The sequence below is a fragment of the Rattus norvegicus genome, chromosome 2 (genome assembly GCF_036323735.1).
Source record: "Rattus norvegicus strain BN/NHsdMcwi chromosome 2, GRCr8, whole genome shotgun sequence".
Taxonomy (NCBI): Eukaryota; Metazoa; Chordata; class Mammalia; order Rodentia; family Muridae; genus Rattus; species Rattus norvegicus.
Window position 1 is genome coordinate 237,531,303 of NC_086020.1, and position 11,423 is coordinate 237,542,725.

At 44.9% G+C, this 11,423-nt stretch overlaps 1 long non-coding RNA gene across 1 annotated transcript; it reads right to left on the reverse strand.

Moving 5' to 3' along the window:
• Positions 1-699: 699 nt before the first annotated feature.
• On the reverse strand, positions 700-3,271 carry LOC134485992 (uncharacterized). The gene is made up of 2 exons (XR_010064491.1): positions 3,054-3,271; positions 700-2,076 (listed from the first exon to the last, which is right to left on the reverse strand). It is a non-coding gene; the product is annotated as an uncharacterized LOC134485992 (long non-coding RNA).
• Between the last annotated feature and the right edge of the window lie 8,152 nt (positions 3,272-11,423).

Sequence of the window (11,423 nt, forward strand, 5' to 3'; positions counted from 1 at the left end):
AACTGGGAATAAATGTTTAAATATATGAACCTTTGGGGACCATTATTGACCCCCCCGTACCCCCCTAACCTAGAAATTCACTTTTCCCTTTGTAAGCTTGGGTCATTTCGAACTGGTAAGGTGTTCAACCACATCCAACTCAGACTGTTTCTTTGTCTCTTAATACTTGACCATGTCTGCATCCAAGTGCTCTCCTTCAAGAACTTGAAGGTCTGAGGGTGGTTAGTTACCTAGGAACTGGTAACATAGAGACTGACAGCAGTAGGCTTCCTGTGAGTGATCTTAGGATCAGTATCCAGAAAAGAGCTATCACTCAAAATGGATGCAGTCACAACAATGACCTTAGCTAGTACTCATTCTAAGAGGCTCTTTAACTGCCCTGAACCTATGGAGTTCACTTTAAAATAACAGACAGGGGCTGGAGCAGAGCCTCAGTGGGTACACTGCTGACAGGCAAGCACAAGGATATGGGCTCAATCCCCAGGACCCATTTAAAGTCCCAACAACTCTTGGTTTTTTTTTGTTTGTTTGTTTGTTTTTTGTTTTGTTTTTTGTTTTGTTTTTTAACTCAGTTGTTGAATTTTACCAACGAAGACTCGGAGGCCAGATGCCGGGGTAAAAGCCTGCTAGCTCAGAGACAGAGAAAGAACCCAGCTGACCTTCCTCCTCAGCCCACAGCCCAAAAGGAAAAGGCAGCTCTCCGACTAGAAACAGTTTTTTTTTTTCCAGTAAGTAACACAATCTCAGGGGTCACTGTGAGATCAAATAACAGTGCCACCACACCCATAATCCCAGTGGTGGGAAGGTAGAGACCGGAGGATCCATGGGACATATTGGCCAAACAAAGTGAATGACAGGTCTAGAGACCCTGTCTTCAAAACACACAGTTAGCAGATTGAGGAAGATATGTGACATCAACCTCCAACTTCCACAAGAATGTACAAAGATACATGCAAACACCCCCAACTCCACATCAAGACAAAAACAAACCCAGAAACAACAACAATACAAAAAAACGGGCCAGGCAGGCATTGGCCTTGATTGGCTCCCAGAAGAAAGGTCTTCAGAGTAGGTCCCTACCGAGAGCTAAGAGCTGAGGGCAGGGTAGCTGCAGTTCTGCAGGGGCAGCTGGTCAGTGAGAATCCTGTGGGTTTGTTTACCTCAGGCAGGACTCAGAAGCTGCAATGACATTTTTAGAATTTATTTGAGGAGCTATATGCCCGGCTGAAACTTTTTATTGCTAGGGGAGAATGGAAAGCTATATCGTAAAAGAGAAATCTTTTTTGCAACATCATTCAAAACTCCTATAACTCTATTGTCTATATGAAAGCACCGCTTTAGAGCTACATAAGCAGGACTTAAAGTTCAAGCGTGAGAATAAATATATGAGAATAGCCAAGAAAAAGAAAAGGAAAACACCCAAATAGTCTCAGATACCAAAATACTCCAAAGGCCTGTGAATTAGAACAATATGGTCTTGGCAGGGGAATAGACAAATAAGTCATTGAAACGGAATAGAAAAGGCAGAAATAGCTTCGAGGCAGGACTGCCATCCCCACAGCCTGCACAATAGCCCTGTATCAGTGGTTGGCAGACAGCATCTCCCCTGCCTGGGTTCAGCCTGTGGTGTTTTAACTGCATAGTTTGCAAATGCCCCAGATACTAGGACACACAGTAAGTTAGTATATATAAAAGGCTACACTTTAATCTGTCTCTTAAGAAGGGCCTATTCTCCACCAAATAACTCACTGTACATGTGGTAAAAGGAGATGGAGAGATGGCTCAGCGGTCAATTCCCAGGAACCACATGGTGGCTCACAACCATCTGTAATGGGATCTGATGCCCTCTTCTGGTGTGTCTGAAGACAGCTACAGTGTATTCACATAAATTAAAATAAATAAATCTTAAAAAAGAAGTTCCCTTCCACTATGCACGAACGCCAATCTTCATCGTAAACTTGACTGGATTAAGACTCACTTCAGAGACGCCTCTGCATGGCCTTTGATGGCATTTCCAGAAAGGCTTCACTGAGCAGTGAAGACTGATCCCAAGGGTTAAGGTGTCCAGACTGGGACCTGGAACAGAGAAAGCCCAAAGAACTCCACCATTGCTCTTTGTCTTCTGTCTGGTCCATTCTACGTGAGTCCCAAGGCCACCCCTGCTGCCCTGAACCCCCCCACCCCCAAGGACTGTGTATTCTCAAACTCAGAGCCAAAACAAATCTCTCCTCTCTTCAGTTCCTTCTTTTCAGGTACCAGGCTATAGCCACAAGCAAAGTGACTAGCACACCTTAGAAACCACTTTCAGATGAATGTGAGATAAATGCAAAAAAATAATTAATCAAAAAGCAACAGTACAAATTTAGCTCGTAAAATTTCAGGTCGGTAGGAAGAACGAGTTGAGATCTATTGCAAAGAAGGCAAGAGATGGCTGAGACTATGTCTTAGGTGTTCGTTCCACAAACGTGCATGGGGAAATGCACATGTTAGTTAGTAGGCTCGACTGAGCCATTCTGCTCTATGCGAGTGTGCTAGTGTTTGAAAACATCGTGCTGTATAAGTATATGGAGCGGGGGTGATGGCTCAGCACTAAGCACACTTGCTGTTCTCACAGAGGACCTGAGTTGGTTTTTCAGCACTCGCACAGGAGCTCATGTGTGGGGCACACATGCAGGCAACCTCGAAAGCACATAAAATTAAAAAAATATTTTTTTAAAAAGTAAATATGTGGGGCTGAGGATTTAGCTCAGTGGTAGAGCGCTTACCTAGGAAGCACAAGGCCCTGGGTTCGGTCCCCAGCTCCGAAAAAAAGAACCAAAAAAAAAAAAAAAAAGTAAATATGTATGATTTGCCCATTAGTAAGCAGTAAAGAAGTGTAAGCATGGATAAAAGGACTTTTAAGCAGAAAACAAACCCTGAAACAATAAAAGGAAAGGTAGAGAACTACTCAGATATGAAAAGTATTATAGTGTGTCTTAGGGTTTTAACTGCTGTGAACAGACACCATGGCCAAGGCAACTCATAAAAACAATATTTCACTGGGGCTGGCTTACAGGTTCAGAGGTCCAGTCCATTATCATCAAGGCAGGAACATGGCAGCATCCAGGCAGGCATGGTGCAGGAGGAGCTGAGAGTTCTACATCTTCACCTGAAGGCTGCTAGCAGAATACTGGCTTCCAGGCAGCTAGGATGAGGCTCTTAAAGTCCACACCCACAGTGACACCTACTCCAACAAGGCCACACCTTCTAATAACTCCTTGGGCCGAGCATATACAAACCATCACACAGTGTGAGAAAAATACAGCAGCTAATTCAATAGATAAATGATAGATTGGGAAAAGGTTTTGCCTTTTTTTTTTTTTTTTCCCGAAGCTGAGGACCGAACCCAGGGCCTTGCGCTTGCTAGGCAAGCGCTTTACCACTGAGCTAAATCCCCAACCGGTTTTGCCTTGTTAAGACAAAGTTTCACTGGCTTGGAAACTGCTTTGCTTCCAATATTCAGCAATCCTCCTGCCTCAGCTTCCAAAGTGAAGGACTTCAGGCCTGAGCCATCAGAGCATTGTTTGTTGAGACATTGTCTCCTCTATCCCAGGCTTTCCTCCGACTCACTGTGCAGCCAGGGACGAACTTTAATTTTTCTATCTTCCTCTTCACCTCCAAGTGTCATTATTACTGGCAAGCACCTCCGGGACTGGCTTTCTGTACTGCTGGGGACGAAACCCAAGCTTTCTAAACGCTCCAGCCCTACTGAACCGCATCAGCTGAGTGTGTCCTCGGCACTGGTGGATTTTTCTCTTGAGTTCATTCCTATGTAAACTTCTGTTATCCAAGTTGAAACCGTGACCATTAGAGACAAGCTAAGTAACTGCCTTAACACTGGAGCAGTGCTATCTGCAGAGGACAGTCACTGACCTCAGGGGCGAGGGGTGGGGTTAGGGGCGGGGTCGTTCTACATCCCTGGGCTTCCTCACTCCAGCCCCCACCCCGCCCCAATTACAGCAGTCCTTCCCTTCCTTCTGCAACATCTTTGCACTCTTTTATCTGTAGAAGGCTCCAAGTCACCCTTCTTAGGTATTTGGTGTGCATCAATGTATCCCTTTCCCAGTGACCAGGAGTTTTGTAAAGTCTGGACTCAGCAGCCCTTTTGGGGGTCGCCTCTCTCGTCCCTGGGGAAGAGTGTGGTACGGACCTTTGGGTGAACATCTGGGCTTCCAGAGCCCCAGACAGCTCCCGTTCTTCTAGACCAGTGGTTTTCAGTCTTATGCGGCCTTTACTACAGTTCCTCACGTTGTAGCGATTCCCAACCATAAAACCATTTCGATGCTACTTCATAACTGTAAACTTACTACTGTTATTAAGTGTAAGGGAAATATCTGATATGCAGGACATCTGATACGCGACCCCTGTGAGAGGGTTCTTCCACCCCAGCGAGTTCATAGGCTGAGAACCACAGCTCTAGCTTCCCAACTCATTTTCTCCTGGGCACAGTCATTTGCTCTCTGATTTAGTCCACATCAAGAGAGAGGAACATTCATGGAGCTTCAAAAATGGAGTCTGCAGTAACTCCCGAATAGTGAAACATCGGCCTTGCTTTGCCACACAGTCCAAACTGCTGCTGAAGGGCCGCAGAGACCTTCAGTCTCTGGTGATGCAACCGCTTGGAGCAAACAATAGCTGCTCTAGTCAGGATGAGAAGAGAGATTTGCATATGTCTGACTGACTACTAGAAAGCAAAGAATTGTGGTCTATCTTTCCTTAATAAACGCTATTTTCCACAGCTCAAGGTCATGATTGTTTATCTGCACATTTTCAAACCAGAGATTTTTTTTTTTTCTTTTCGTGGCTTGGAAATTTGGCCCTCTGCAGTTTCCTTATTGACAGGAGCTATCAGGCTTCCCAAGAGGGTCTTATCTGCCAGCAACAGCCTTTACTGCCAAGCTACCAGACAGGTTCAGTGGGATTACATGGCTGCCTGAGTGCTGCAGGCCAGGTGGGGTGAGCTCCCTCCCGCTTTCTCCTTTCAAGGCCTGCAGGCTTTGACCTGTAAGTAGGTGCCCAAACTGTCTAATCTGTCACACAAATATGCCTGAGCAGCAGTAGTAACGCCCTTTATTATTACGTGGCTTAGCATTGCTCCCAAGACACCACACATTAAGAGTTGCTTGTATAAATGGCTGTACTGGAAGCTATGCCTGGTATTTCTATAAAACTCCTTCAAGACATGATCTAATGATTCAACTTATTTATAGCAACCAGTAGGAACAAGGTCTTTCCTATATCGCCAGCTCCCTAGAGCAGCCCTAAAATAACAAACTAACAAGAGCCCTTGACAGAAGCCAGTGACCTTCCGTCTGGATTCAGGCACTCGGAGCTGGGAGGGTTGGGTTTTATTCCTTTGAGAGGTCCCCTCCCTTCTCTGCTCATGGTGACCGATGTTTTTAATTCTGGTGTCAAAAAACAGATTTCAGATTTCAGTTTGTTCTTGATAGTGTAGAGAACTGTTTTCTTTTTCTGTCTTCTTAAAAAAAGATTTATTTATTTATCTTAGGTATGCGAGTATACTGCAGCTGTCTTCAGACACACCAGAAGAGGGCATCAGATCTCATTACAGATGGTTGTGAGCCACCATGTGGTTGCTGGGAATTGAACTCCAATCTCCCGAAGAGCAGTCAGAGTTCTTGACCACTAAGCCATCTCTCCAGCCCTAGAGAACTGTTTTCATTCTGTGAAACTGAAAAAAAAAAAAAAGCCATAAACTCAGCATCATCTTTGACATCGACCATGATAGAATGAATTCCTAAGCAACTGTTACCCACTTTGTATAGCTAAGATCAAGGAAAACTGGCTAGAAAGTTGGAAGTTATATTTAAGTATAAATTCTTACTATGGAGGGCATTTAGCAGGATGCCTGGGGTAAAGGGTATTAGAAGAAATAGTGGAACTTTTATATCAAATCACATAGCTATTTTAAATGTCACCTATACTTGGTACTTTCTGGCGACAAAGTCCTCTTGGGAAGAGCATTCGTCCCCTCCAGAAGGGAGCAAGTGACAGCTGGTTCTATCCAACCCTAGCAACATTCAGTTCGTTATCCCAAATGATAAGGACTCAACATACCCGACTCATTAGCGGCAGCTCAGTTCACGTACTAATGTTAGCACCACATAAAGTCAAGCAGGCCTTAACGATGACTCTTACTCCAAACATATTTAGCATTTATAGTACTTGGCAACATATATGTGCTTCCATAGAACTAGATCTATCATGTACCCGATAATTAAATAGCTGGTTTGGGGGTGTTTGATTTTGATTATTGCTTTTTTAAGACAAAGTGTTACTCTATGTCTTAGACTGTAAATCATAGTGATCCTCCTGTCTCAGCTTTCCAAGTGTGATGCATCTAGTTACATATGCCAAGTTAAAACAAAACAAAACAAAACAAAACAAAACAAAACAAAATTGTTTGCTTTGGCTTTTTCTGGGGCAGGAGCTCATATGACTCTGATATGTAGCAGAGGATATCCTGATTTCCTGCCTCCACCTTCCTTGTCCTTGAACTATAGAAAGTGATTAGCTTGCTTTTTAAAAGATTTATTTATTTTATGCATATGGGTATAACATAACTTTCTTCAGACACACCAGAAGAGGGCATTACATCCCACTACAGATGGTTGTGAGCCACCATGTGGTTGCTGGGATTTTGAACTCAGGACCTCTGGAAGAGCAGTCAGTGCTCTTAACCTCTGAGCCATCTCTCCAGCCCCCATAATTAGCTTTTAAAGGATATTTTTAGTGGCCCAGAATCAGGTTAAAAGAACTTTATAACATTATGTATTCTTTTAGGGGGCGATGGCTTTTGTTGTTGTTGTTGTTGTTGTTTGGTTTTTTGAATCAAGGTTTCTCTGTACAGCTCTGGCTGTCCTGGTACTCTGCCTGCAGAGCAGGCTAGCCTCAAACAGAGAGATTCTCCTACCTCTGCCTCCCACATGGGCCATCATTGCCCAACTATAATTTTCTTATTATTAACTCCTGAGATGGAGCACGTTAACAAGCATTGTCTAGTTGTCAGACGGAGGGAAAAACACTGTTAGAATTTTAATAACAGATGAACAAATTTGAAACACGTTGATTTATAGCAACCTGAAGCAACCGATGCTCTGCTCGTTCTAGAGTAATAACCCTGAAGTTCAGAAACGCTCCCTTTTATTGCCAGCTTGGTTTTTGTGGTTTCGCAATTTTTTTCCTCTTAGTCTTTATACATTTGTTTTCCAAACCATTGCCTTTTATCTCTTTTTGTATTCATTTATTCATTCTTTCAACAGTTATTGGCTATTTGTCAGACCCTGAGAACAGAAAAAAACCCAAAAAGACAAAAAAACAAAAAAATCAAACCCAACAGTACTTGAACCAAGTCTTGAGAACAAGCAAGGATCTACCTATGTTTGTTCCCTATGTTCCCAGTGTTCACATATTAGTGGGACAGACAGACAGTCAATTTATCAATAACAAAATAAAAGAACAGTATAGTGTACCATACCTGCTGTGACCAGTCTTTGAGTCACTACAATGACATTAGAGACACATCCTGAAGCAGGAACAAGAGCCAGCCCGGAAGTCTCTTCCGAGGCGACGAGCAGGAAACCCTCTGGCAGGTTCAAGAGGTAGAAAGGTAACCAGCATGGCTGGAGGGTGTCTTGACTTCTCTCCCTGTTTCCGGGTTTCTGGCAAAAGAAACTTCCGGATAGAGCATTCACAGTGCTCACAGTTCTAGGGTGCAGCCATTGTTGGCCAGGCAGTCAAGGCAGCAGGAGACTGGAGCAGAGGCTCGCTCGGTGTCTGAGGAAGCAGAAGACAGTGAGTGTAAGCCCTTGCTCAGCTCCTTTTCCACTCAAGGGGTTCAGAATACCAGCCAGGAAATGGTGCTGCTCAGGGTGGGCTGGTCTCTCACCTCAACTGAGGAACTCAAGGTTCCTCACCCTCAGGTACGGCCAAGCTAACCTTTAAGAGAAGGAAAGGATGCCTCAGGGAGAAGAACGATCTGAGTGTCCCAGTGCTGCCCCTCCCCCACCCCCTCCAGTTCCTCTGTGGAAATCCTAGCCCTCAGTGTGTTGGTGTCAGGAAGTGGGACTTTTGAATGGGATCCGAGTCCCATTCATGAAAAGAGACCCAAAGGCTAGCTACACAGCTTAGTGAGTAAAGGCGCTTGCTGCTAAGTCTGACAGCCTGAGTTCAAATCCCCGGAATCTACACGGTAGAAGGAAAGAATTGACTCCCCAAGTGGCCCTTTCCTCTGTCCTCCACACATACCCAGTGGTCTGTGCACACACACACAAAATAAAAATGTAATTAGGAAATAATTCAAAATAAACAAAGCCCACGAGTGGCTACTGACCCATCTTCCACGTGTGGACCCAGGAAGGAAGTACCGAGCGTGAACCGGAAAGCAGTCCCTCTCCTGACCGCAGCCCTACTGCCACCTTGGTCTTTGACCTCCTAGCCTCGGGAACTGTTGCTTGTCAGGCACCAGGTACGGGTTTTTATTTTCTGTTTGTTTGGTTTTTGTTTTTGGCAGCCAGAACAGATTGAAGCAGTAATGACGAGGATAGATGGTGGCAGTCACATCCTGTGGGCCCATAGGCAGAGCTCAGGAATGCAGAATGTGCTCTGTAAACACCAAGACTCTAAAAGGCCTGAGATGAGGAGGGTCAGGTGAGCGTGGAGGGGGGAGACGTTCACCATAGAGAAATGCTACTTCTTTTTACCCTGCTTTAATTTTTAAAAAAAATTAAAAAATTAAATTTACTTTAAAATTTACATCCAGATCATATCTTTCTCTCCCTCCTCTTCTCTCCTTCCCTCCCAGCCCCTCCCTCCCATCTCCCCTCCCCCATCCTCCCTTTCTCCTCAGAAAAGGGAAGGCCTGCTATGGATATCAACCCACCTTGGCTTAACAAGTTGCAGTAGGACTCGGTGCATCTTCTTGTGTTGCCGATTCTTTTTTTTTTTTTTTTTTTGGTTCTTTTTTTTTTTCCGGAGCTGGGGACCGAACCCAGGGCCTTGCGCTTCCTAGGTAAGCGCTCTACCACTGAGCTAAATCCCCAGCCCCTGTGTTGCCGATTCTTAACAAGGACATCTGCCTGCACACCTTTAATCCCAGCACCCAGGAGGCAGAGGCAGGCAAATCTCTGAGTTCAAAGCCAACCTAGTCTACAGTGAGAGTTCAGGATGGCCAGGGGCACACAGAGAAATCTATCTCAAACTCCCTCCCCCCAAAAAATACAAAGACAGCAGCTGTGATGAGCCTCACCTTTAGAAGCTTGTGTTGAACCTCATAACTAAGTCAAGCAGCCTTTTGAACGGAAGGAATGTTACTAGTCAAAAATTAAATGACGGCCCCAGTGTTCAAAGCTTTGGGACTCTGTAGGGTGACGATGAGACCAAGCGGAATGAACTGACTACAAGCCAACGAGCCGGGTAAGCAGCTTTGAGGACCACAAAGGATGCCGTCCCCTTTCTTTTCTCTGGATGTTAAGGCCTAGGTAACTGTTGCCTGTCCAGCCAGCCATTCTGCGCTCTTACTAATGTAGAAGGAAACTTTCTCATGGACTGCTCCAAGGAAAATTTCTCATGATCGAGTTGATGGTATATTCTGTTTTGTGCTTCTGTGCTCTTAAAAATTAACCACAGTAGGAGTCGATTACGGACTTCAACTACCTACTTGCTTCGTATAGTTAGTAACAATAAACTCGGAACCAAACCAACCACCAGGCAGCACTTCCTGTACTTGTGTATGTGCTTTTATGAGTTTTTTGCTTTTATAAGCTGCCCCTGGGATGGACCTCAACGTGGGAGGGACACCTGCACCTATTTAGAATAAGACTTACATTTAATTTCCTAATACCTCCCTCGGAATTGACGTCCTCCTTGGCATATAGACATAGAGATGTAACTGACATCCTGGTTGGCAGGTTGAGACATGACTATTAGACAAGGCAAGTCCCCTGCCACAGCTGAATACCCCAACCAATGGAACCAGGATAAGTCTACAAAGACGTGTTCCCTTAATCCTGATTGGTGGCCTAGCTTGGCACAGGAGTTTATGGATTTCATTCGAGGCTTGAAAGCCCTAGAGAATCTTGACTCAGGGTTGCATCCTGCTCCTGAGTTTGATCTCGGGCCCTGATGGATCAGTCCTGGGGTGAATCCTCAATAAAGTATCCCTGTCTGACTGAGCTCATGTTCCTGTGGTTTGTGAGGTGACTCCTGAACCCCAACGGTGGAATTGGAAAATCAAAAGCCACATGCCCATTGATTTTATTGATAAGGAATCAGAAATGCCTGCCCCTCTACAGGGTAATTACTCACAGTGGGAGCAGTCATCAGGTGCAAGAGTCCTTCCTATTAGACTTAGACGAACAATTTTGTTATGTCTAGGATTCAGAAGAAATTCGAGAGAACTCTTTCATTGTGTATTTCCCGAGTCCTTCTCTCTTTAAGCGAGCTGAACTTCATTCGATCCCGAGTTAATCACCCCACTGGTATATGGGTCAGTATCTGTTCCACGTTTCCCAGGGGGAGGTTCTGACGGGGCTGCTTGAGACGTCTTTCTGGCTAAGTCACCTTCCTAATTCCTCTTGTCTGTCTGTCTTGGCCTATAGTTGACCTTATTCACACATGTTCCTGACTCCTCTGTTTCCCCAAGAGCAGCGTTGGAATGTTTGCGTGGAGAATTAGTTTATAGTTTGGCTCATTCTTTTGTTAACATAATATGAGGGAATGCAGTCCTTGCTTCTCTTCAGCCTTGACAGGTCTTGGCAGTAATTGCTACTTACTTCATTGTGATTTCCATTATGGGGAAAGCACTCACTCTGCCTGTCACTCACAGCCTGTCTCAGATCTTCCTCCTCTCTGTAGCCATCTCACCTGGCGGTTGACTTCATGTTGTAGTTGAAGCAGACAGCTTGCTGTTCCAGAACTATTCCTCTCTGCTTTTGTACATGCTATTCTGCTAAGGGTGGATTCCTCTGTCTCCCTTCCCCCTCCCTCACTCTCCCCCCAACCTCCCCAGCCAACATTTTGCTGCTGCTTCCTATCCCAATTCAATGGAAACCCTTTCATCATAATCTGACTTCTCAATGGTCCTTTCACCTAAGACTCTGAACTAACCTGTTCAGATTTCCTAAAGACATCAGACAGAAGCCAAGATCCAGCAAAGGAGAAAGCCTGTGGCTATCATGGGAAGAAAAGGAAGTCAGCTGTTTGGAGAAGGAACACGATAGAGAGAAAGGGAAATCTCAGCCTAGAAACCAGTTGAGGTTTGGTATAGTGGTGCACGTACAGTGGCGCACACCTTTGATCCCTGTGCTTGCAAGTCAGAGGGAATTGGACGTCTGAGTTCAAGTTCACCCTGGTCTATAGACTGA